Below are 27,354 nucleotides of genomic sequence, written 5' to 3' on the forward strand. Positions count from 1 at the left end.
AGTAAGTACTTTAGGTCTGTTTTTTCACTGTAACATTTATAAGTAATTTATTTTTGTGATGACAACTCCAAGGAATGCCTTTGTAAAATACAATTCTGCTGAAATAAATAAATAAATAAACAAACAAACAAACCCTATTAATCATAAAACCTACTCATGAGATTAATTACAATTTACTTAACTGTATCTGTTTTGGTCATAAAAATGTGTCCCATATCTAAGCTTGATGAACTTCATGTCCTCCTAGGCATTTTAGTTTGTCCTCAACTGTGCTTAAATGGAGCATTTGGTATAGACTAGATCATGACATCTAGTCATTACTCTGTTAATAACCCAACTATTATTATACAGTTTCTTGACTATTTCGTGTAATTCTTTGTTAGCTTTCTTCTGAAGGTTGAAAGACCTAGGACTGTCTTTTTTTGCCTAGCTTGTCAGATCCCTTGTCCTTAATTTAACTATAAAAAATATATATTATATATATATTATATTATTATTATAAAATCATGTAAATTAACTGGCTACCTGAATTCCAATTAATACAAAATAGAAATATTATCTCACCTTATGTTGTTAAAAGAAGCATAAAAGCAGACTATTTGCAAGTAAACTAACAAAATAATTCTCTGGGAAATAATTTTACTTGAGTGTTTAGTGAAGCATTGTCAAAAGTGAAGTGGGAACAATGATAGGAATTAGGTGACTAACTACTCAGTACACTCTTGACCATTTACCTCAAAGAGACTAATTTCTGCACCATTAAACATGATATCTTCAAGAAGCAAAATATCCAAAGAAAAACTGGAAAGGAATTTTAAAACATTCTGGCAATATTAATAATATTTATTTCTGAATTTTCATCACCAGGGTCACACACCAAGGCATTCTTAAACTTTTCTTATCCTTACTTTGAGTTGGTCCAATTCATAAGGACCATTTTCTGCCTTCCAATTAAGTATTCATGGAATGTGTTTTCTCCTTTATAATTCAATAAGGATGGGATATGTACACTCTTGGGTACAAAGAAATAATTCTAAATAAGGTGGCTGATTATCTTTCTATGTTCTGTACATAACTAAATTGACCATAGCTAATTTCATTTTCACATGGTTGGCAAGAGGGCAAGTGGTTTGAACCAATACGTTAAATATTCCACTTCATAAACTGGAAACATGCCTGGTGTAGTTGATTGTGCCAGCTGGCTGATCTTCAGTATAGGGCATGTGTTCATTCTTTGTCTCATGGCACTGAATTAGCCAACTGTCTGTTGTCCCCTTTTGAGGCAAAACTAATAAGAATTATGATTACAGGGACTAGTCTGTTTCACTAATCTCCTCCAAAGAAGACAGAAATTTCATGCTAAAGGGCAAATTTCTGCACTTGATACTCTATATGCTATCAGTCCAATTAAACACTGAATTCTGAAGAAATATTCAAAGTTTTTATGACCCAATGCATTTGTCTTTTGTTTTTGCAAGTGAGAAATTGAATCACCATGTATGTGATTAATGAAAATGAGTACTATATTGTGAATCCTCTACTTAATAATGCTATTACCTAAGTGTCTGTTCTGAAACTAACAAGCCAGCTGAGAGAAGTCTGCATCAATGGAATTACATATAGACACTTACAGAGACTGAGGTATGGCAGGCCTATATAATTCCTAGCCTTTCATAGACTCTGAATTGTTCAAAGAGAAGAATTGGACATTTATAAAAATGATACTGGATTATGTGTTTGTTGGGAGTTCTATCTTTGGAGCAGCTTTTCTCCCTCTGAGAACAGAGTTGTATGGTGGGGTCATTTATGCACAGACAGGACAGTTTCTATTTGAGATAAGAAAATACTTTAGTAACCACTTTGCCCTTTTAAAAATCATGAATCTTTTCCCCTGCTGCAAAGAAGGCCAACAGCATGCTAGACAACCAGCAGGTGAGAGAGGTGATCTTTCCTCTTTTCTCAGCCCTAGAGAGACACATCTGAAATGCTGGATCCAGTTCTGGGCTCCCTAGTACAAGTGAAGGGCCACTAACATTATTAAAGGCTTGGAGCATCTAGCCTATAAGGAAAGCTGAGAGCTGGGACTGTTCAACCTGGAACAGGGAAAGCCCAGAGGAATCTCATCCACATATATAAATACCTGATGACGTGGAGTAAAGAAAAGGGAACCAGAGTCTTCTTGGTGATGCTTGGAAGTATTTGACACTGAAATATAAGAATTCCACTTAAAAGAACTCCCTCCACCCCTTTCCCTCTTTGTCTGTGTGTATATGGCCATACACTAGAACAGGTTGCCCAGAGAGGTTGTGCAGTCTTCATCTTCAGAGATACTCAAAACCAAACTTGACATGTCCCTAATCAATTTGCTGTAACAGACTCTGCTTCAGCAGGGGTCTTGGACTGGACAGTCTTCAGAGTTGCCTTCCAAACTCAAGCATTCTGTGATTGTGATATTCTACAAAATTTCAGTAAGGAAGAAAGGCAAGTTATTAATTTTAATTAGGAATTTATTTATTTATTTATTTATTCCCATCTCTGAGAATGCTATTAGCTGAAATGTGAGCTGCACAGGAAAAAGTTGATGTGCCTCCAGTATAGCAGATTACAGTGTCTCCTTTTTAGGTAGATTTTATTTAACTTCTGCGGACCATTTTCACAGAAGACTTGTTGTATACCAGGAATTCTGTAGAAATTCTGTAGAAACAAATAAAATTCAGTGTTCATTTCTAAAAACTATTCGGAAGCTATGTTTTAGACCTTAAATAGATGTTCTGCAAAAAATTAAACTGGGAACTTAAAATACAGATTGCAATTTGTTTCTTAATATTTTATTGGTCCAAATTGCCCAAGTGCCTTAATGACAAGCATTCTTTCTACTACTTATTTTAGAGCGAATTCAACATGCAAAGCATGGTGTGGGAAGACTGGTCTATGGGAGATATGCTAATTGAGGTCCCCAGGGGATTGTTTTGTATTTTAAAAGTTACTTTTTTGTTTTCCTCTGTATAAAAGTTTTCACGTTTGAAAATATTGCTTATGCCTTCTCAGAAAAGGCAAAAGATAAGAATAAAGAGAGAAGGCAATGAATGCTCATGCATGCATGAATAGTTATTGAGAGGCAAAGTGGAATCATCAGATATGTGCATGTATGAGGCACCAACTGTTAAACAGCATGCTGTTACTAGCTGCTGTCATACCAAGCTCTTACACAAATAGATGCTAGGGAGAGTGGAATCACCTGGCAATCCTGCTCTTGGTGTTTGCCAGCACTAACAGAACAAGTGCCCCAACTACTGGTGTAGGCTGTCTCAAGGCCAGAAGCTAGGGTTAAAGACAGGATGTCAGGGTTCTTCTGTAATTATCCTGATCCACACATGAAAATCTCCAATCATCACTGCACCATTAATGTAAATTCACCACAACCATTCTCTCACTTTCCCTCCTCAAAGGGAAAGGGGGAGAAAATATAACGGAAAGGACTCAAGGGTTGAGATAACTCAACAATTATTGTTATAGTCAAAACAGACTCAGCATAGGGATATTCATGCAATTCATTACCTATTGCTAACAAGCTAGAGAAGTGGGAAACTAAAACCAAACTAAAAACACCCTCTTCCACCTTCTCCCCTTGAGTGGTGCAGGGGAACAGGGAATGGGGGCTGTGGTCAGTCCCTAACACTTAGTCTCCACTGCTCCCTCACGGTCAGTCTCTGCCCCTGCTCCAGCATGGGGTCCCTCCCATGGGATGCCATCCTTCCTGAACTGATCTTATGTGGGCTTCCCACAGGCAGCAGCTCTGACCTGGGGCCTGCTCCTGCTTTCCATGGGTCACAGCCTCCTCCAGGCCACATCCGCCTGCTCCACCAGGAGCTCCTCCACAGGCTGCAGTGTGGAAATCTGCTCCATGTGGGACCCATGGGCTGCAGGGGGACAGCCTGCTCTACCAGGAACCTCTCCACAGGCTGCAGGGAACTGCTGCTTCAGCACCTCCTCCCACTCCTTCTTCAATGACCTTGGTGTCTGCAGGGCTGTTTCTCACTCCTTGCTCTTCCAGATGCATTTTTTTTCCCCTTTCTTATATATTCTCTCACACAGGCACAAACAACATTGCTTAATGGCTTAGCTCTTGGTAGCAGTGGGTCCCTTTGAAGCCAGCTGAAACTGTCCCTTATCTAACATGGGGCAGCTTCTGGACTCTCTCAGCTTCAGGCCACACCTGCAGCCCCACACTGTCAAACCTTGCCATGTAAACCCAATACAACAATGTAAAAATTTGTCAGCTTTACATATTGAGGAATAGCAGAAGAAAGACATAATTTGTGAAGGTGTAAAGCCTATAGATCATGACCTGAAGCAGCTGCAGTGTGCTAGGATAACTTTTGACATATGTACCGGCAGACTAAATCAGCTCTTGGCTTACAGATGGTTCTGGTTTGCTACTGAAATGAGGAAGTTATAATTTTTTCCTGTTTGCTGTTGCTTGCAGATCATCCTTGAATTGGGTCTGGGGCCAAAGTTTAGCCTTTCAGGAAATGAGGATGTCAAGAGTCCTGTAACTGGCGCCACGTTGGGCGCCAAAAAGGACTGTGGTGGTTTTACTCAGGTGGGCAGCCAAGCTCCACCACAACCGCTCTCTCACTCCCCCTCTCCTCAGAAGGAAGGGGGAGAAAATACAACACAGAGAACTCGAGGTTTGAGATGAGAAAGGTTTAATTAAAGGGAAAGGGAATGGGAAGGAGAAACAGATACAAAAGAAACAATCAGTCCGCGCGGAAGCACAGAGAGAGAGAAAAATTATTCTCTACTTCTCATCAGCGAGCAGTGTTCGGCCACGTCCTGGGAAGCAGGGCCTCAAAACGCATAGTGGTTGTTCAGGAGGAACAGCCCCCTCCCCCACGAGAGCCCCCCCTTTTATTGCTGAGTGTGACATCAGGTGTTATGGAATATCCCTTTGGTTGGTTTAGGTCAGCTGCCCCGGCAATGTCCCCTCCCCATCATTTGCCCACCCCCAGCCTGCTGGCTCTTGGGGGCTTAGGAGTCCTGATGCTGTGCCAGCACTATGCAGCAGTAGACACAACACTGGAGTGATATCAGTGCTGTTCCAGCTACGAGTGCAGAGCACAGCACTGTGCGGACTGCTGCAGGGAAAAGGTGACTCCAGCTCAGACAGACCCAACACACTATTCATGGAGCCACTTTTTGCTGATTCTTTCCTGCAAAAGTTTCATTGTGTTCTTTTGAATGTTGCAACCTAGACAATGCTTATAACATTTAGGCAGTTTTAGTTGGTAATTTCAGAGCTCATCTTTTAAATATTCCTTAAAGATGAGAAGAGGTATAAAAGAGGAATATACTACTAAACGTTTGTACCCATAGTTTGAAGAGTAATTAGATTGTAGTTCAATATTTTGAGTCTAATTATGACATATCCCTTATTGCATGACAAAAAAAAAAAAATTGGATTCATGTTTTTGAACTACAGTGTCTAAATTAAAAAAAAAAAAAAAAATTAAGAATGTATTTCTAAAGTTTAAAATTTGAGATGTTCCTGGGAAACTGCTCCATATGTTTTTTTCCTATGTTAATAGAACAAGGAAAATTGCTAGCAGCCAGTTTATATATGAACTGATGATATATATTAATGTTGATACCAACACTTCACAGTATTATAAGATTTCACAGACTAGATGATTAGCATGTTGCTTATTTTGCTTGTAGCAGTTTTATTGGAGAGAGACAGAAGAAGAGAGATTCACTCCAAAAACGCAGTATGCCAGTTTTGAGGAGGCACATTAAACAATTTAAACCAGCACTGCCTTCTAGCAATTTAGTAGCTTCCCTGCTGCAATATCTCCCAGTACTTTCTAAATATTGTATGAGGTACTTAAAGGTGAGGACACAGCTGTTGTGAATATCCATATCCATGAATCATTATTAATGACATTGCTTACTGACAGAGTTCTCTGGGTGACTATTGCGCCTGCCTCAAATGGGACTGACAATCCCTTTAAAAATGCATCAGTTCTTTTCACTCTTTACATTGCATAGGCTTATCAAACATTATTAACCCCGTTATTTCTTGGGAAGACTGTAATAAATGCTCAAGTACTTTTTCTTTCTCCTGGGGCAGCTGCAAAATCAGCTTTTGCAAAGAGTGACTAAAACATATCTTTCAATTTAGAAGTCTAGGAAAGTAAGAAAGATAGCTGGAAATTTAGCTTGTCCTGATCTTCAAAGTAATCACCTTTATAGCACCCCTTACAGTTGGTAATGCTTCATAATACCTTTACATTTACTTCCTGATACCCTCATAAGCCACATAGTGCTGTCAGAGACTAGATTTCTCAAGGAAAGATGTCATAAGATTGACACTAAGAACATAATATGTCTTACCAGCCTTGTGGAAGCTAACAGAATCTGGATATTTTCCAAGAAAGAATTCCTATGTGGTTTATATTTGAAGGTACTCAAGAAAATTGAAAAAAATATTTATATATTTTCCCTTTGTTATTGAAATTTTGTTTCTTTGGAGATCTTCAGGATTGTTTTATTAGATTATATAGAATAAAATACCTAGTTTATTTGCTGTCTGGACTAATTTTATGGCTGAATATATTCACGTAGCTCACTGCCATTTTTATTTTTTGTTTGTTTGCTTTAGGTTACTGCATATTTATTTATGCTTCCTTTTCTCATTTCTTTCTTTCTTTCTTTCTTTCTTTCTTCCTTTCTTTCTTTCTTTCTTTCTTTCTTTCTTTCTTTCTTTCTTTCTCCCTCTCTCCTTCTCTCCCTCTGTTTCTCTTTTCCCAAAGAATTAGGCTGGCATTTTATTGAACCAAATTAAGCTTTTCTTTCTGTCTCTATTTCAAGTTCCAATTTATTTTTGAAAAACTGCAATCATTAAATTTTTATGCTGCCCCCAAAAGGTTTTACAATGAAAAAGATTTTCTGTAATACTGTGGAGAGCAGAGAACTGATTTAATGCCAGAGGAATCATCACAAGCAAAGAAAAAGATATTTGGGTTGATACTGAGTAAACTCCCAATTATTGATGCTTGATTTTCCACCATTTTCAGTTTCCCTTAAGCTCCTAACTTGTAATTAACACTTAACATATATAGAACCTTGTTCAGATTTTTAGATATTTCAGTGTCAAGGTATGCCCTGTCTTTGTATTTCAGTTACTTTCATGTTTCTGAAACATGCTCTTCTATAGCTGAAAATTGACTTTAGTAGCTTTGTATATCATGATTTTAGAAAGAACTGTACTCCTTTTCTATAGTAATTGTTGTTTGTGTTTTTTTTTTTTTCTCTTTTGAAGGAGAATAAAAACTCTTCGCACAATTAACTAATTGTTCACATTGTTACAAAATGTGGTCCCAAAGGTTATTTACCAAGCAAGAATAGTTTATCTCTCAGCCTTAAAGACAGTATGATAGAGAGTGTGAGACAGGACAGATATATTTTAAGCAATATTAACCCAGTAGAACATATTTTTTCTTGTTAGGAAGCATTTGAAGCAGCAAATATTGATGACTCCAATGTCAAAATCTTATGGTGAAAAAAGACATAATCTAATTAATAACTAGAATCTAGAATCATATAAAAACAGATAAGCAAAAAAGGATGAATAACTTATAGAGTAGAAGACTCTTTGTATCACTTATTAAATCTACTGAGTAGCTATTTAATGTGAACTTATGAACTGAAAAGACAGATACATGCTGAAATCTAGATAGTGGAGTTAGAGGTTAATAGAAAGTACTTTGACACTGAGAAATAATACCTAATGACCAAGTGTTTGCATAGATATGAGTAACATGAGCACATCAAGTCAATATGTTTCAATATGTTTCCAAGTAACTGTTCTTACAGAGATCTGGGTTCTCTGAGATGTTGTTTCTTTCTCCACAGAAATTTCACTGCCTTATTTTCTAAAATTACTAGAGAATTCTCTTTTAAAAAGTTTAGTTTTAACAAACTAACATTTTCAACGTCTTCACAAGTCTTCACTCAGGTTGGAAATTATAGAAGTAAGGTGTTGAAATTATAGAAGTAAGGTGTTATGTGATAGGGTAACAGAATCCAAATTTTATCACAATTAATATTTTTACATGTCCTTATCTATATAATGAACTAAATGTAGATGCTTTGCATTCAAAGTCAGTTGCCAAAAAATAACTGGACTTCACTAGACAAGGAACTTGCATTCTCATATTTCATTTACTTTATGTTTTAATTACTATTTTTTAATTTATGTGGTTATTTTTTTCAATCAACAAATAATACAGGTGTTATTCTTCGGACTGGAAAAAAAAAAAAAAAAAAGAGAGAGAGAGATTTTGTGCCATTCATGAAACTTCTTGCAAAATCATCTGTATTTTGATATTTTGAAAAGTGAGAGATACTTCCGGTTGTTAAAAGCCCTATAAAATTCTGTGATCATTGATAATGAAAGTAATACGTATTGTTCTGTCCTATTTGAAGATCTATTTCCTCGAGGTGATCAGCTCCAGGGCAGACACATGCTGCAGTGGAGATGGGAATTGCAGAGTGCAGGGGGTTTTCCGCTTCAAGGGCCCTTTGAGGGCTGTGGGAGCAGCCAGGACCTGGCAGCCCTTGTGAGGGAGGATGATGAGGCTTGAGCAGAGCCAGGAATGCCCCTCTTCTGTCCTACAAAGGCAGCCCCTGGGGAGCGCAAGCGACCAGGAGCTGACGAACAGAGAGTGGTGGTGAATGGAGTGAAATCCAGCTGGTGACTGGTCACAAGTGGTGTTCCCGAGGGGTCAGTGTTGGGGCCCATCCTTTATAACATATGTATGGATGACTTGCATAAGGGAGTTGAATGCACCCTCAGTAAGTTTGCAGATGACACCAAGCTGGGTGGAAGTGTCTATCTGCCAGAGCTTAGATCTGCCAGACCACCTGATGAATCTAAAAAGGTGTAAGTCTATGGGACCTGATGACAGGCATCCCAGGGTCCTGAGGGAACTGGCTGATGTAATTGCCAAGCCTCTCTCCATCATTGTTGAAAAGTTCTGACAGTCAGGCAAAGTCCCTGGTGGGTGGAAAAAGGGAAACATCACACCCCTGTTTAAATAGGAATGAAAAGTCAGGTTGTTCAGAAAGCAGAGGAACTCCTACTCAGACTGGAAAGGAAGAAGATGAGATGTGCTACTCCAAAGTGGCTGGGCCATCAGAGGAACAGGAAGACGAAGAGGAAGATCTCACAAGAGCATCAATAACTACCCAAGGCCTATACCAGTGTGAGCCTAACTGAAAATGAGTGGAAGAAACACCCTATTGTGACTGGCATGCTCCGTGCATCCTTGGCATAGACTTTCTCAGGAGAGGATATTTCAAAGACCTTTTTTCTTCAGGGAGACAATCTATGAAGGGGACAGGGAGAGATTTTTTTTTCCCACTTGCACACTCTCCTTCACCCTCCTCTTCTCCTCCAGGCTAGTTACAATAGCTCTTCAGGTCTTTGAATATCCTTGGGATGTTCAGACCAGCATGTTCTTATTGTTTTGTCTCCTTAGTGTGCTTCAGGTTTTGTTCAAGGTTAAAGGACTACTGTGGAATTCCATCCAGAGATCTGTTTTGAGTCAGAATAGTTATGAGTGGCAGGGATTGTGGGAACATATGGAAAGGCATCTAGAGCAGTGGACACCTCCAGGGCTTTGGAAATTCACGCTTGAACGGGTGCAAAATCCCAAGAAACTGGCAGAATGCATGAAAAAGGTGTGTCATCACCCTGACAATTCCAGCGAGACACAAATCACTGCAATGCGCTGGGGCTTGGCCTATGCTTACTGAGCTGCAATCAACGCCACTATAATCCCAGTGACAGGCCCAGAGGCCATTCCAAGACCTGTGGCAAGTGATGCACAATGCTATTTCTCACCACCTGCTGACTGATGTCCAGCCTATCCCCAAGCAGCCGGTCCCCCCACCCTGGCAAGCCACCCCATATTAATTGTTCAGCATGATGTTAGACAGTATGGAAAACCCCTTTGGCCAGTTTGGGTCAGCTGTCCTGCTTTTATCCCCTCCCATCTCCTGCTGCACCCCCAGCCTCCTCACTGGCAGGGCAGTGTGAGGAGCTGAAAAATCCCTGACTCAGTGTAAGCACTACTCTTCAGCAATTAAAGCAATTAGGAGACATTTCTTCTCAAAAAGAGCAGTCAGGCATTGGGATGGGTTGCCCATGAAAGTGGTAGCATCACTGTCCCTGGGGGTGTTCAAAGAAAGATTGGACCTGGTGCGTAGGGACATGATTTAGTGGGTGGCATTGGAAGTATGGTGATGGTTGGACCAGATAATCTTGAAGCTCTTTTCCAACCTTAATGATTCTATGTTCCCTGTCTGTGTTAAGACTGCTCTCAGTCACACAGCATTTGTCCCCTTCTATCCCTACACAGATATGCTTTTTCAGCACTTTTTCAACAGCTAGCTTCTATATTCAGCTTGAGTATTTTCTGATATGTCAAGTAATTCATATAATAGAAACTAATAATATTTTTAAACAAAAGATCTCACAATACAGTTTGTTCATTAGTCATAGTACTTCAGCGCTCTATTATGTAACTATATAGATTTACAAACATGACTAGCAGAAAATATATGTTTAAAAAAAAAAAAAATTGTACCCAGTATACCCAGGAACTTTTCACTGTCCTTGGAAATGTCCTTATATTCTAGATTCATCTTTACCTAAGTTTGAGCTCAGTTGCAATACTATAAGATGGCTATATATCTCATAATAATTCTATTTATAAAATCACATGACATTATTATTTCCCTCTCAATTACATGGCATGACACATGAATACAACCAAGATTTGTCAACAAAGAAGAAGCAGAATCACCCACTTTACTGAAAGGCAGAAAATCCCACATTTTTTTCCTAGATACATTAATTTTCCAAAGTTTTCTGAAATTTGACCTTGAATTAATTGGATATGAAATCAGTCTAAATGAGAAGATTATTATTATACTGTGTTATTTGCTAAGTCATGTCTCACTATTTTTCTTTTTTCCTCATAGTCGTTTCTTTTTTTTCCTTCTCCTTTTTATGAAGAGGGAGGAACTGACAATTATTTTTTGAATTGCTGAGAGCTATTTTCATGTTACTTGAGAAATTCAGCAGTGGCATCTGACTTGTAAGTGCAGTGCTCATCATCTTTGGCAAATAATGTCATCCAAGAAGTCCCTCATCATTACACAAGATATTCAGCCTTTTTAAGGTAAATCTTTTTTTTTTTTTTTTGGCTCTTTTCCTGGAATAGGTAGTGTTAGAGTAAATGGGAAAAAAGATGGGAATATCTGCACCACAACTCCAAGCACAGCTCCTAGAGTCGTCCCTCCTGAATTTCACCAGCCTCAGGAGAGCAAACCACTGTATCATTCCTCTTTTTCCAAAAGTAATGGTAATGTTATTAAGGAACAACAGAAATTCAGAATGACCCTTCTGAGTTTAAAAAAAGTACTCTGAAAATAAAACCAAACTTCCTTCAAGACTATTGATTTCCTATGTCCAACTAAACCAGGGCTGGAGATCTACTGCTTTAAATATATTGCAGTTGATATCACAAACAATCTAGCTCAATAAATATGTTACAATCAATTCATTTTCTGTTTTATTATGTTACTAAAATACTATTGTTTGTATTCAGTAGCAAATGTGTTAATATTTCAAATATGCTTAAAATTTAGATATGTAAAAAAAAAAAAATCTATATAGAATAATTTTTAAACCACAATGAAAACAAAAAATTAATCTTCCCTAAGAAAATAACAATAATAATAATAATAAATAAAATAAATGGTACTGTTCATAATATGAGTAGTAATTTTTTTACCTGCTGTAGTATGGTTCAAAGACCATAGAAATCTAAGTAACATTTTTGCAGTGACTTTAACTGATATTATGACAAATCTTGTAGACATCCAAGAAAAAAAAAATAAACACTAGAAAATAGTATTTTGTTTGTTCCCTTTTCGTGCTTTTCAAAACATTCTTTTAACATGACATTTCACTTTCTTCCTACCTATGTATTATTATGACTTTAAGGAAAAGGCGGGGTTATGACACCCTAGAATAAGGAAAACTCAGGTTTGAGAGTATGAAAATAATTTAACATTCACAGAACCACAGAATCATAGAATGTTAGGGATTGAAAGGGACCTTGAATGACCATCTAATCCAATCCTCCTGCTGGAGCAGAAATATCAAAATCAGATCACTCAAGAACACATCCAGGCAGCTTGGAGACTGCACAATCATTCTGGGCAGCCTGTTTTTGAGGAGAGGGAGAGGGAGAGGGAGAGGGAGAGGGAGAGGGAGAGGGAGAGGGAGAGGGAGAGGGAGAGGGAGAGGGAGAGCGAGAGGGAGAGCGAGAGGGAGAGGGAGAGGGAGGGGAGGGGAGGGGCAGGGCGGGGCAGGGCAGGGTGAGGCGAGGTGAGATCATTGACCATTCAAGACAGAATGATCCTAAGTTAAGGAGCAGAATAACATGTTGAACAAGACATAAAGGTACTAGCAGTTACTTTCTATACTTTTGGTACATGCCACATACTGAGATTTGTATTCTAAATACAGATACACTGAAGGATTTGTAGGCAAACTACTAAGTCCCTGATGACATGATCTTTTATGTTTACTGTTTATATAATTTTGAACTGATTATATGGTATCTGAATTTGTCATTTCTAAGTGGTATGGTAATGTTTGATAGCTACACTTTTACAAATTTATTGGTTTCTAATTAGCAGAGGAGCGGTCTTCCTGAATCTAAATTAAATGCTTATTGGAGACGTCTATGCTAAAGTTGCTTCTAATCTAAGAACTCATACTTAGTGTTAAATATGTGTATTGATATTTTAGTGATTAAAGCTATATTTTTACATGTCGGTTTAAGGACCTAGACTCAAAAGGGTAAATTAGTAAAGTGGATTACTAAAAAAGGATTTACATATTTCACTTACTATTAAGTCTAACTTAATGTCCAATTAAATTCTGTCTTTCCTGTATGTCCTTAAGCCTTAGAGGGACTTCTAATGATGGTGTCTGAATGCTATCTACTATATTATTAAAACATGGATTATCTTTGAAACCACTATCCTAGTTTCAATGAGTATTAAGAATTTTATATTTTAGCCTATGATTCCAAACAGGTGTACCCTGCTAAACAAAGCCTGAAATAATATGTGCAATGCTATACTTCTGATATGTAATTAGTAACTATGGTATAGAATTTAGCCTATCCTGCCATGCTGCTGTTGAAAGAATATTAGGAAAGCACTGTGAAACTACCAAAGATTTCATTATGTTGTCAAAATTGAGGGCCTACACTGCATTCATACAATGCATCTGCTTAGATAATTACTAGTTAGTTTTTACACCGCTGTCAGATACAAGGGACATCTGCAGTATATAATGGTATATTTTTGCATCTTTACATGCCACATCAACTCAAGTTTTGAAAACATGGGACACATAAGCAAATTATCTCAAGGATTAATTAATATAATTTATATTGACATGTGCTGAACTCCATATACTTTTTTTCCTGTGCAAACGGAGTGGGTGAATGATTTTCTTGTGTTTGTCATGCCAGTGTTGTATTTCACACAGGTAAACTAAATCCCAGCCTCTTTGCCTTCAGTTCATTCTGTTTTGTAGTACTGAACAGCAAAAGTTTACATTCAGGATATCACCCCTTTGTAAAAACAATTGTTTCCTTTCAAGAAATGCTAATACACTGACAGACAGATGCCCAGTAAGGTTAATCATAGTAGCAGTATTGTACAGATTAGCTGGCAGAGCAGTGCTACAGCTGTAGGTAGAAAGAATCATTAATGTTTAAAACACCTGAGAATTGCACCACAGTCATCTCTCCATTGAATGCTACTCTTTCCACTAGGACAAGGCTAGGATAATGAACTGTAATGTGCAACAACAGAAAACACCTTTCAAGCCCATGTCATCCAGACAGCCTGGCAATAAGCTGATTACAAGTCCTACTAAACATGAGTCTGACTTATAATTCAGAACATAATTATCATCATCATTATTTCTTTCAGTTATCCTTATAAATTGAAATAAAAGCTGAGATCATATGGTGTTCTAAAAGGCTGTTAGGTTCAAGTGCTTAGTATTTTCCTGTTTGATTTCACTTTAAATTTGTTTATTTGGACAAAAGTGCTATAGTATTCCAAAGGAAAAAAATATCTCATAAATAATAATAATAAAATTTGTATACATTTTCACCTACCTAAAATGTACTGTTTGTCAGGCAGGTAACTTTTTTAAAAGTATATCTTAATTACATAACATTTTCAGTTTTAAGATGGACACCTTCCACTGTTTATCTCTAAAACTGTACATAGATCTCAGAGAGCTCAGAGAATTTAGAATTCAGAATGGGCACATGGAATGAAGAATAACATATATCTTCATGTGTCAGTCTTCTCAGGGGTAGACTTTGTGACCAGATCACAACCTATTTGATTTTATTATTTGCTTTCTGAAATAGCATGCTGTATAAGAACTTTTTAATACTGCACTATATCACCAAAAACCTTCTTACTAGTTCCCCTCCCAAAATCTTTCATCTTAGCTAAAAATTGCCCATTTTGCTGTTTCACTTTAAACTCTCTGTCTCTCATAAAAACGTATTTCCAATTCTCACCATTGGTCTCACAGACAGCCCACTGTAGAACAGTTCATCTTGTTTAACAAGTTGATTAATGAAATGGTTTTTTTTGTTGTTTTTTTTTCACTCATTTTTTTTCCTTACCTCTCTCATGATAGACACTGAACTGAATTCTGTCATTCCCATCAGGAACCCACTGCACAGGTATTATTCACACATGCCTTTGGAAGTCCACCTACACAATCACTTTCTTGTCAGAACAGTGCTGAACCTTACATGTTCTCTTCTCTCTGTTTTCCCACATTCACCTGCAGAATGACTGTCTAATTTCTGTTGCATAGCCAAAATATTTTTAAGAACTCTAATATTTATTAGTAATTTCAATATACAATTCTACTGTACTTGTAGTTGTTTACAACCAAAAAGTTTGTGACGTATCTCTGAATACATAAAATACAGCGGTCTCACTTTTCGATGAGTTGACAGAAAGTACTTGTTTTTTCAAGTGTCAGGAATAGATTCACAGATATGTGTAAGAAAGACAAAATCTTTGAGTTTTCCAGTAATCTACTGTATAAGAGTGTATCTTTTATCCACTAGGACATAATAAAAGACAGAAGAAATAGGAATTTGGGCCAAAAGTAGCACAGTAGTGCTGGAGATGCCTAGTTTCAGGATATTGTATTCTTGTCTTCCTCCCTTCTCGAAACTAAACAACTCCAGTTGATTTTATCTCTATTTGTACATATTTTTTCCTCAAACTCTGGCCACTCTTGCTGGCTGAGCAGGACAAAACACTCCATCTCAGGCATTGACAATGCTATGTAGAGCAGAGGACTATGAATTTCAGCATGGTGCTTTCCATTTTCTGCAAAAGTATCGTATTGACTCAGTCTCTCCATCACCTTGCATTATAGCCACCTTAGCCTTTTCTGAAGAACAGATTCCTAACCTGCTGCCGCCTTTTGTTGCATCATCCTGTGATTTTCACAGCTTTTCGATAGCTATCTAAGGAAAATGGGACCAGACAGCATGGTCCAACTAGCATGGTACCTTGCCTTCTCAGTATAAAAATTCAGAATATGAAGCCTATTTGATTAGGTGTATTCATGTTAGGAAAATCTTTCATATTCCACAACCAAAGTATGGTAACTATCTGTTTTAATTGAAGTATAAACAGTATTCAAGATTATTTATTTATTTTCAATCCAACATGTCAAACTATGTTACTGAAAGCAAGTGTAAGTGACACAACAATAAAATTCTCAAGTTTTACCTAGACCATCATTCACACCTGTCTTTGGGATTTGAAAGACCATTGTGACTGCAATAAGATCATTAGATCATATTTACTCTTGTCTTCATAGACAGAAATAGAACTAAAAAAATACTTGGAAATATTAAAAGTGATTCTCAAATAGCTAAGAAATAATGAAAACTAATTAGCTCTAGTGATTAAAAACAGACATATAAAATTGGGGAAAGAAGTTTCCCACATGCATTTCCTATGGACTGTTTAAATGGTAGGTGTCATTAACCAAACTACACTGATCTCAGTTACCCCTGTGTGAATTATAGTAGGTTATAATACAACTTACATTAACTAGAGGCATAACAACACAGCTTCTGTGAACAGGATCAGACTCACTTTTTCTGATATGCAGAATGATATTGCAAACAGCAATATTGCAGTAAATTTTAAATAGAGACAATATTAAATTTGGAAGTAAACATAAAGACACAAAGCAGAAGTCTGGAATTTATCTTTTGACAAATTGGTGTAACCACATCACTCATCATTACAAAGCTGTCAGTTGCAGATCTTTCAATTTCAAAATTAATTTTTCATCTATTGCTGCAAGTGAATGCAAAGTGAATGTCTGACCATATGCTACAGGTTCATGATCACTGGCAAAAGCAAGCATCTGTCAAACTCTATTATCAGAAACTTTACATTTTAATTGAGCAAGTAATTGTATGCAAACATTTTATTTTTATTACCTCAAGGCAAATTTTTCAGGAATTTCTCTTCTCTTAGCCTTGTGATATTCTGTGACAGCTCAGATGTTTGATTGTTATGATCTGTAATTGACTCTCAGTTGTACCATTTCTCCTGATCAGTTCTACAAATAGAAAATGCTTGATACAACAGTTAACTCCAATCAACTCTGGCCCATGAACTCTGAATATGGCTATGAGACGCCACAAAAAAAATATATTTATTATGTCTATTCAAGAAAAATAATAGCAAAGATTTAGGACAAGGGTAGTGCAGGAAAAGAAAGAGAAAAAGAAAGAAAGAAAGAAAGAAAGAAAGAAAGAAAGAAAGAAAGAAAGAAAGAAAGAAAGAAAGAAAGAAAGAAAGAAAGAAAGAAAGAAAGAAAGAAAGAAAGAAAGAAAGAAAGAAAGAAAAAGAAAGAAAGAAAAAGAAAGAAAGAAAAAGAAAGAAAGAAAGAAAGAAAGAAAGAAAGAAAGAAAGAAAGAAAGAAAGAAAGAAAGAAAGAAAGAAAGAAAGAAAGAAAGAAAAAGAAAGAAAGAAAAAGAAAGAAAGAAAAAGAAAGAAAGAAAGAAAGAAAGAAAGAAAGAAAGAAAGAAAGAAAGAAAGAAAGAAAGAAAGAAAGAAAGAAAGAAAGAAAGAAAGAAAGAAAGAAAGAAAGAAAGGAGAAAAGGAAAAGGAAAAGGAAAAGGAAAATGCTATAAGAGTAATGAATTTCTAGAATCACAGTGTCTTCACACATGGAAAGTAACCTTTCTTTAAGGACCATTAAAGTACTTTATATTTCTGGCAGGAAAAATTCCTGGTGAATGAGATTTCAAATCACAAAATGTGTTCAAAAACACATTAACAAGAGTATTCAGAAGTAACAAACCACAACCCAGGTTGCTATTCATTCACTGGTCACATGCATAATATAGGAAGGATTCTGTTGCTCAATCAATATGTACCGTGGTTATTCTCAAACTTTAAAAGCATTGGTTTAGCTCAAAGCAATGACATTTCATAGATATGCACACAATGAATTACCTAATGATTAAACCAGCACTAAGATAAAACTGATGACAGACAAAATATCATTTCCTCTTCCATCTCTATCCAGGAATTAAGAATCCAAACTACTATAAATTTTTAAAGTACGGACTTGTAAGGAGAAATCAAAAAACATAAAATGGGACAGGGTAATATTATGGAGAAAAAAATATGTAAAATAGATTTTATTTTAGTTTTCTCTATTATTAAGTTTCTCACATTAATAAATCTCTGAAATTTGAATGCAGTTATTTGGAGCTAATTTATGAAAATGTATTTTTTAAAGCACATATATGATTTTGACAAATGGGTAGGAAGAGGAGACCATCAACAATATCCATAACTGTCCAGGCACAAAAGAAACAGCATGTTCCCTTTTTAGCACTGCCAGGTGGAAAGAAACCTTGAACAGATGATTTGAGTATAGGGATCAGAACTGTTCTGTGTGAAGTGACTGTTCATTATTTAGAGATGTCAAAATAATATTTTAACATATAAAAATTGGAAGAAATATTTTTTTTCCATACAAAAAACAAAGACAACCTAAAATTAGTCTACTGTTATGAGAAAGTATAAAAAAAAATCAGAAATTTGAATTAAGATTAAATTGACTGTAAGTACAAAAACGTCATAGTGCAAGTAGTCAATCTTACATTTTGCAGTTGTGCTTGTGAATTTATGATTGTCTTTTTCCTTTATGTTAAATATTTATTTTAGAGCATCAGGATTTTTAATTAAGTCTCACTTGAACCTCTCTAACCTTGGGTTGTATGTATTGAAAAACTTTTTCTAAGAACTCCAGATTGTCGTACTTTAGTCCAACAAAAAAAATGCACATTTTTTTTGCACATTTCAGCACATTTTAGTTTTATAGGTACTCATGGTATAACTATTATATTTAAGAACAAAAATGAATTGACATTATTTACTCTTCCTTATATATAATACTAGAAACCAAAATGCCTTACAGAATACCTTGACTTACTTTGATTGAAATGCTATTGGACAAGTCTCATCATTAGATATGCATACATATCTTCAGAAAGCACTTATTCAAATGCAAAACAGAATTTTCCTGTGTGGTCATAGACATCTCAGAAAAATCCTTAGTCTATAGAGAAAGAATAAATCTAATTTGGATTGCTTAAAATGTTCTTGGCCTTAGTTATGTCTGATATTCTGCAGACTAATTATAAAATATATATCTTGATTTGTAAAGTAATATTAAAAAAAAAAAAAAAAAGTTTCATGCTTTAAACATTCTTCTAGAACATAAAAGTCAACAGAAAAGGTATAAAAAAGTCTAGGATCATTAGATTTCTAGGAGACAATATGAAATGAGACAGAAAGAAATTTCCCTTCTGTCTTTCCCTGCATTCTGTATGTCTACAGGAACATGATTAAAAACTACAATTTCTGGCTGCTGTATTTTATTTTATTTTTTAATCTCATCTTTTTTTTCATTATTTTATTTTTTTGCAGTAATGAGAATCACGAAGTAGCCAAACAGAATTGAATAAAAGACCCAAGTCTTGTCTTTTCACAGTCAGTACATTTCAAGAAAAGAAAAACACCAATAATTCAAATCTACAACAGCCAACATGAGCTAGTTACTGTTTGTTTCTCCCATTTTCCTGCTGATAAAGAGCATTAAATTGTAATCTGCAGAATAAAGGAACGATCTAAAAACATGAACTGTTGCTGGTTTCCAAGAGCAGTTTTTTTGTTTGCTTGGTTGGTTGGTTTGTTTGTTTTTTGTTTGTTTGTTTGTTTGTTTTTTAAGAGTGACAATAATATTAGGTATTTAGATCTTTGGACAGAAAAAGAAATGGGCCATTTCATTGGAGATGTAACTGATGATGTTAGTAAGCCCTGCAACTTTATACCACTTTATTTTTTACTGAGAACTATATTCAACTCCTGTCATAGATAAGAAGAGTTATAGAAACTTTTGTTGACCACAGTATTTAATTTGGTTTGAAGGTCTGAAAGCTAAACTGTTTACTTAATAATTCATTAGCCACTTAGTCAAAATAAGCTGTTTGGGCAAAGATGTATTGTTTAAGCTCTTCAGCCAGTTCATTTTGTCTGAAATAGATTAGATAACACCTCAGATGAAGACTGTACTACAAGGAAATCTCCAGTAGAAGATCATGGCGACAAGTGTGTTGTAACTTCTTCAGTTCTGAAAGCCATCCTACACCTGAAGAGGGCTTGTGAATGTATCTTTACAGACTGTATAGACTGTAGGTCATTATATGACACAGGTCATTATATAGGGGTAGTTCATCACAAAATCTAAATGCTTATCTTTTTCCCATTAAGTTTGTAAGAAACTTTTCAATATTTCTTTCCATATCGTATTTTTGACTGTTATGATCTATGTAAGTTCTCAACTGTGGAAATTGACTTCAGTGGATTAGTCAACAGATATTCTCTATCTAATTTTTATTCACAGAATTGCTCTCTCCAGCTGAGAAAGTGTATTTTAACCCACCCACAAGTACATAGCACCACTTTCTGAAGTCCCTGTCCCATAAAAGCATCTGTGCCACAGCAAATGGGGAGCAATGGGAACAATGGGTGACTGTTACAATAGAGCTCCCCACCTACTTCACCAGGTTTGCTGGTCTCATTTCCTAGTTATGACAGTACTACTGCTGCAAAGTGTTTTGCCTGTCCAACCATAAAACCCTACTTTGTAGAGTCCCCACAGTTCCTGGAAGAAGATTTTTTTTTTGTGTCTGAAAGTTTCAGAAGTGGGAAGGAATTATGTTGGTAATGATATACAGACATGATGGGAATGCTCCAAGACAGTACTGGGAATATCTACCTGAAAAGATGATCTGTAATTTTCTTTTATTCATTTGTATTATTATTATTTGCAATCACATGTCAATGATTAATTTTGTTGAACTGTGTATTCTTAATTAAATATAATTTTTATTTCCCAAGTGTTGAAAGATGATTTAGATCATGAAAAAATTAAAAACCCTTGTCTTAAGAATCACTTTTAGAGCCCAGTATTTTATTTGGAAGATCCTGTCCCAAAAGCAACTGTAAATCTAGTGTCTACTTACTCTGACTTCTCAACTCTCATGAGTAAACAAGTTCAGCAAGTCTAAAGGGCTTTTAGACATTATTGGTGACATGCACAGACTGAAAAGAAGGTTCTTCTGTCAGGAAAACCACTAACACCCTGTTTTATTTACATGAATTTTCTGTGGTGTTTTTGTATCTCCCTCCTCTGGTGAGCAACTGCAGGAAACAAACTGCTAGGATTCATAATACAATCAATATTCAGTACATTAAAACCTCAGCATATCTCAGTGTAGATGCTGAACATTTAATCTCTGTCACTAGCCCAGTATGCTTCTTGAGCACACAGAAGAGATTTCAATAAATATTTTATGAATCTTTTCAAAGGCTTTCCTCTTTCACTTTTGCCAACAATATTTTATGACACCCCTCTTTTTATCAAAGCACACAAAAGTCATATGGACAATGACTATCATATTTTTCAGAATGGTTTTTGAGGTTCTGTAGTTGGACACTAACCCTTGAACATGATCACCTTTATTTTATTTTTAATTTTTCCTAAAATAAAATAATTCTGATGTTTTCAATTGAAGGATCTCTTTTTTTTTTTCTCTTTTTAAGACTTTTGCTTGCACTTTATTATTTTAGTGCACTATTAACACCTCTCTGAATTATCCCTCATATAATAGTTTTATTATTCAAGACTGTTGCTTTTTCACATCTTCTTTAAAGCTGTAGGAGTGATTGTAGTGGGAATTAATATACTACTTTAACAATGATTTTGTTAAATTCCTCATTAAATCCCTGTCTTATTTGGGCACCTCTAAGAAAGACTTAATAAAACGAAATTGCCTGGAGGGCAATTATTATTAGGGTTTTCCTTTTATTTTTCAGAACAATTACCTTCCCACACTTTGCTATGAGCCAGATTAAACAGACAAATAAATCAATACTTCTCCCACCACCACCACCTTCATGAACATCGAAATTACTTGCATTGCAATAGCCAAACTTCACTGAGTAGTAATAAGATTACAATTAAGACCTTATTGCTGCATTGCATAGATTTTGCCTTTTTATTTTAAACAGTTTACAGTGTAGTTAATAAATTTACTTCTGAAGAAAACACGGACAATCCTATTGAAGTGGGTTTTAGCACAGCTATAAGAACATATAATTTATTTTCATTCTTAACTACCACTTAGTTCTTGTTTGTCAGTAAGAGTCTGTTTAAGGATGTTTCATGTTTTTTAAAGCCAGCAAAGCAAAATTAATGCATGCAAACAAACAATGAATATCCAGTTAGAGACCTGACTAGTCTTTTACTATTTTATTTTTATTTTATTTACTATTATTACTTTAATAATATTGAGAAAAATATTAGCAGCAATTTTTTTCCTACTCCTACTTAACTTCTCCTCAGCTTTATTTGGAGAACTGTTAGAAACTCTGTCCTGTCACCTTTAGCTAACCTCTCTCAGTTCAATAGTTCATCTAATAAGGTCCTAAATTCTAATGAAGTTTCTGTATTTTCCCCCTATCATTTGTATCTCATTCACTTATTTTGGACCTACAAATCTCTAACATCCTAGAGTAAAATAAAAGTCACAACAAACAGCTCCATCCAGTGGTTCTCTATGACTGTATTATTTCCAATTTTAGTGTTCACTTTGAGCAAATAATTCACTTGAATGCTTTGGAAAATATGCCTGAAGAATATGAACATCAATATGAAGCAAACATTCCCCAGAAGTTTCATTTTCTCCCATATCTGTGTTAGTTTATTCTTTTCTAAAACACTAGTTGCTTCATAATTAGTGGAAGCAACTGCAATCTACTCGATGCCCAAAGATAAGAGAGTATTTTATTTCAAGATGCATAGTGTGGCAAATGCTGCACACAGCTATAGAAGATGCACTTCACAATACAGATTTCTGCTTTTATTTTGGAAAGTTAGCAGCAGTTAAATATTTTAGCTTTGTTTCTTTTTGAGGTTAAAGGATTTTTTTTTTTGAATCTAAAGGAAAGCAATATTTACTTTTTCTGAAAAGAGTAGACAATATTTTATGTTGCCATACTCAATTATGTGTGCCTGCATAACCTTTTCCAGCTATTATATTTTTCAAATCTTTCTGCAGTGATGTTAACAATGCAATACAAAAAAAAAAAAACCTTCAAAGCATCTTGGAAGTGTTAGAAGGGGAGACAGCTGGCATTGCTTAGAGACTAATCTGAAATGACCGGATTTGACTGGATTTCTAATTTATAAAACTGGGAAGCACATGTCAGTGAAACATCATCAGGGGCTTTGGGAAGATATACCTCTAGCCACTTCCTTTCGTCAGGTGCATGCTTGTTTACCAAGAAATTCAAAGGACTGTGCTTGAGGAGAGGAGCTGTAGAACGACTAATTTAAAATCAAGGCATAATACAAGCTTTGTGAAAACTTTTGCATACCAATTTATTTGAAAGCTTTTACATATCAAATCTGTCATTCTAGATATTTCATTTTGTGAATGATATATAACTGCAAAGAATTAAGTGTATGCAGTCTTGAACATTGCTCTGAGGCTGAGGCTGCTTCCTTATTGCTATGCCATTTTCATTTTAGGCCAAATTTGTTCTAAAATTCTTTTTTTTTCCTTTTTTTAATTTTCTTTCTTAATTTTGTCAACCTGAAAATACAAACAAAATTACTGATGTTATAATTTGCAACAGTTCTGGGGGGAAATTATCTGCCAAGTAATATTTCAGTTGTTGCAGAATTGGATTTGGCTGCTAAAATGATGCTCATGTTACTGAATTTATGCATCCTGACTAACTTTTATATTATTCTTAAGTTGCTGTATACGCTGTTTCTCTCTGTCCTCAAGTTTTATATCTGCTATCATAGACTCATGCACTTATCTCTTCTCTTTAACAAAAAGCACTTGAATACCAAACTTTTCTGATAGTCATTCTTGGTTTACTGCTTGTGACTTGCCATGGAATAAATGGCAGTACTTTGATGATAAACAAGGTATATTTATTAATTATACTTAGGGTTAATAAACATAAAATTGATTATCTACAGGATAGCAAGTGAAATTAGAAAAGCATGTACAAATCTGTGTCTTTACAAATTTCTTCCTCTGAGTTACCTGAGACATTCCTTTATTTAACAACAACAACAATAATAAATAATGTGCTTTTTGCAGCTTATTTTCATATTTTAATATTCTGTTAACAGTGAAAATAATATTTATTCATTCAGTGGAATATGTCAAAGACAGTTGCATAGAAATAGAAATTAAACCATTACAGTACTGTCTGACGAGAAATTATAGTGACACAATCAGTTATAATTCCAATATAAAAGTTCGGTTATAACAAAAAGGGAAAGACATGCTCTAGTCCAGCTCTGGGTGGACATTCTCCATAGAAGGGTGTACCATACATATCATTGAAGATGGGTGAGGTAGGATGAGATCTGATATATGTTTCCTTAGTTTTTATTTTTGCTGCAATCATTTGCCAGTTTAATGTGTTCCTTTGCCGCAATTTACTTCCATTTCTGCAACATATTATACACAGTGCCAGGACAGCTGTTTTGCAGCCAGACATGAAGCAACTGCCATAACATGTAACGTAAAATGAGAAAGCAGCAGTATTTTCCAAAAGAGCAATGTGAATCCATGGTCTCAAAAGGTCACAAGGAGGGGAGTGGAGGGGGACGCACCAATCTCTGCTCTCTGATGACAGTGATAGGACCCAAGGTAACAGCATGGAGCTGGGACAGGGGAAGGTCAGGCTGGATTCAGGAAAAGGTTCTTAACTGAGAGGGTGGTCGGGCACTGAGAGGGTGGAACAAACTCCCCAGGGCAGTGTTCAGAGCACCGAGCATGCCAGAGTTCAAGAAGCATTCATACAATGCTCTCAGACACACGGTCTGATTTTTGGGTGGGCCTGTGTGGAGCCAAGATTTGGATTCACTGATCCTTGTGGGTCCCTTCCAACTTGGCATGTTCTGTGATTCTGAGTCAACAAAGCAGTAAAGGTAATGACAGTAGCTAGTAGATCTTAAATTTTACACAAGTAAAGGAGTTTCCCTTTCTCTAGATCAGAATTTTCATAAATTTAGATTAGCAATATGTGGTAAAGCCATATATACCTGAACAGATTTAGTGAACAAATGACACTAGGTATTTTGTTATCAAAAAAGCAAAAAACACAAGGTATTCATAATATATTTATTAAAACAAATGTTAATAGACTTTACCATCTTTTGTGGCTTTATTTAAAATGAAAAAAAAAAAAAACACAGATTTTTTTTTCTTATGTATGCAATACATGTAGATTAAATATATATATATATTATGTCTAGACATTCAGATATAAATGGAATGCAGATCTATGTATTAGAAAGCGAGCAATATTGCTATAGTGAGTTATGTGAGTTTATGTATTTTTTTTACCTTACTGGGCTAGAATCAGTTGGCCAAATACTGATTTTGAGCTTTACATGAATGCAAAACACACTAAACAGCAGTGACAGGGTAATGCTTGGGAGAGGGGTGTCTATAAAGGGCTAGAGGATGCCATAGCATCACAGCAGCCATGTTGGCATGTCCCTTAGGAGGACTTAAGAAACCAGGCTTTCACCAGAGTGTTATTTAGAAAATGGGACTGTAGAATTGCACACTGTAAAGAAAGAAATTCTATGGCCAGAGAGTTTTTGACCCAGGGTTTGACTTTACATTCAGAATACACATATCACCTAAGAATTACTTTTGCCAGTTAGAACTATGTAAACTTATACTAAATTATATATTGTTATGTGAATTATATAATTTCCTCACATTGTGTTTTGGTTCCGTTTCTATTTAAGAGTAATAACTAATTTTAAGAATATATTTTTACATTGGGACTTTAAACCTTGGAAAGAAATGGAAAATAAGGAATTCCATTGCCTGCTCATACGTTTGTAGCAGGAAAAGTTACATCTGCTGCCCAAAAAACAAACCAACTATCATTATATCAAGAATGTATTACTTTCCATGCTGTCTGCCAACCTAAAATTATCAGCTGAATCATAATTTATAATTTCTGTCGCATACTGCTTCAGAAAAAAACAAAAACCAAAAAAAAAAACTTCACTATAGTTACTCTGAATAGAAAAAATACCAACAAACAGAAGGAAATGAATTTGCAATCTTTTAAATACGCAGGTTTCACTTTGGAAATTTGGGAAATGCGTAGGGAGGGAGAAGAACTATGAAGGAGCTCCACTGGGTTCTGACACATGGTTAAATTAAACTGAAGCAGAAGGAAATGTTTTTACTGCTCTGCCAAGAAGAAAAGCTCTTCATGGTAAGATGAGTTTTAAAGAGTGGAGAGGCATTGCTTTTGACTTCTTCTTCTCTGACTTCTTTCAGACAGTGACTCTGTCAGAGATACAGTTAAGATGTTTATCCCAAAAAGAATGTATCCCTTTATCTGTCAAATACAATTTTATGTACTGCAGAGAATACACTTTCTGATTCACCAGCAAGGGAGCATTAACATAGACAGACCATGTAACAAGCATGTTACCCAAATCTGCTAATGAATTAAAAGAGCTTCTCTTTTGCTTGCACAGACACAGACTAATAACTTCTTCAGGACTGAAATATATGATGAAGTCTGTACTATAAGCACATTTGGCTTGCTGGATTAAATTTTGTTCAGTTCATGTCAGTTCTACAAATGAAGAATGTAAATTCTTTATGAAACCTTTATTCCTGTATTTCCTCTGCTTTATTCCTGTATTTTCTCTGCTTTATATCCCATTGCAATAAATCAGAAATAGAAATAATCTGAGCATTTGCATAGCTTCTAAAAAAAAAAATAACATATAGATCACATCAAAGAATTCTTTAGGCTTAACTTTAAAAGCCTGGTTTTGTGTGTACTTTAAGCATGAGTCAAATATCAGTAAAAACCTTTATTCAGGGACTTGGTAAAGAGCTTTGTTACTCAGACAAACTGGAATTACTATATATTTCTACAATTTTGGTAATGCTTGTGTGGAAAATACTTCATAGTTCCCATGATTACACTAAAATAAAGACAAAATTCCCTAAAAAGTCTACTATTTTCACAGTTTTGCAGTTCTCTCTTTAGACTCTCTTTACCGTGGGGCTAGGTAACCAATCCCTCCTCTCTGGGAACTGATTTCAAAAGCTTCAAGTACAACGACAACAAAATATTTAGCATTTCATAATCTTTCTAAGAGATGTAGGGAAAAGGTAGAAATTCTGATACAAAACATAACTTCCAAATCAACGTTAGAAAAAATATTGTGCTCCTGGAACAGCATTTCCTTGCAATGCTTCCTTTGCAACTGTCATGCACAGAAACTACAGAGTTTGCATTTTGGTTTCATTTCTGCTATTTCTGCAAGTCCAGTGGCCCTTCATTCAAATAGAAATGTTGAATTTATGGGGAAAAAAAAATAGTTTAATAATTCAAATAAATAGGGGGAAATGTGTTTTTCCATTAGACCTGTGGGGTAGAATATGACTTCCTCCTTGTCCTTGAGTAGGTTTTTATCTAGTGCCTCTTCAATGCTTTTACCAAAATGAGTCACTGCTCCATCTCCCAGATAAG

Source organism: Anas acuta, chromosome 2 (assembly GCF_963932015.1).
Source record: "Anas acuta chromosome 2, bAnaAcu1.1, whole genome shotgun sequence".
NCBI lineage: Eukaryota > Metazoa > Chordata > Aves > Anseriformes > Anatidae > Anas > Anas acuta.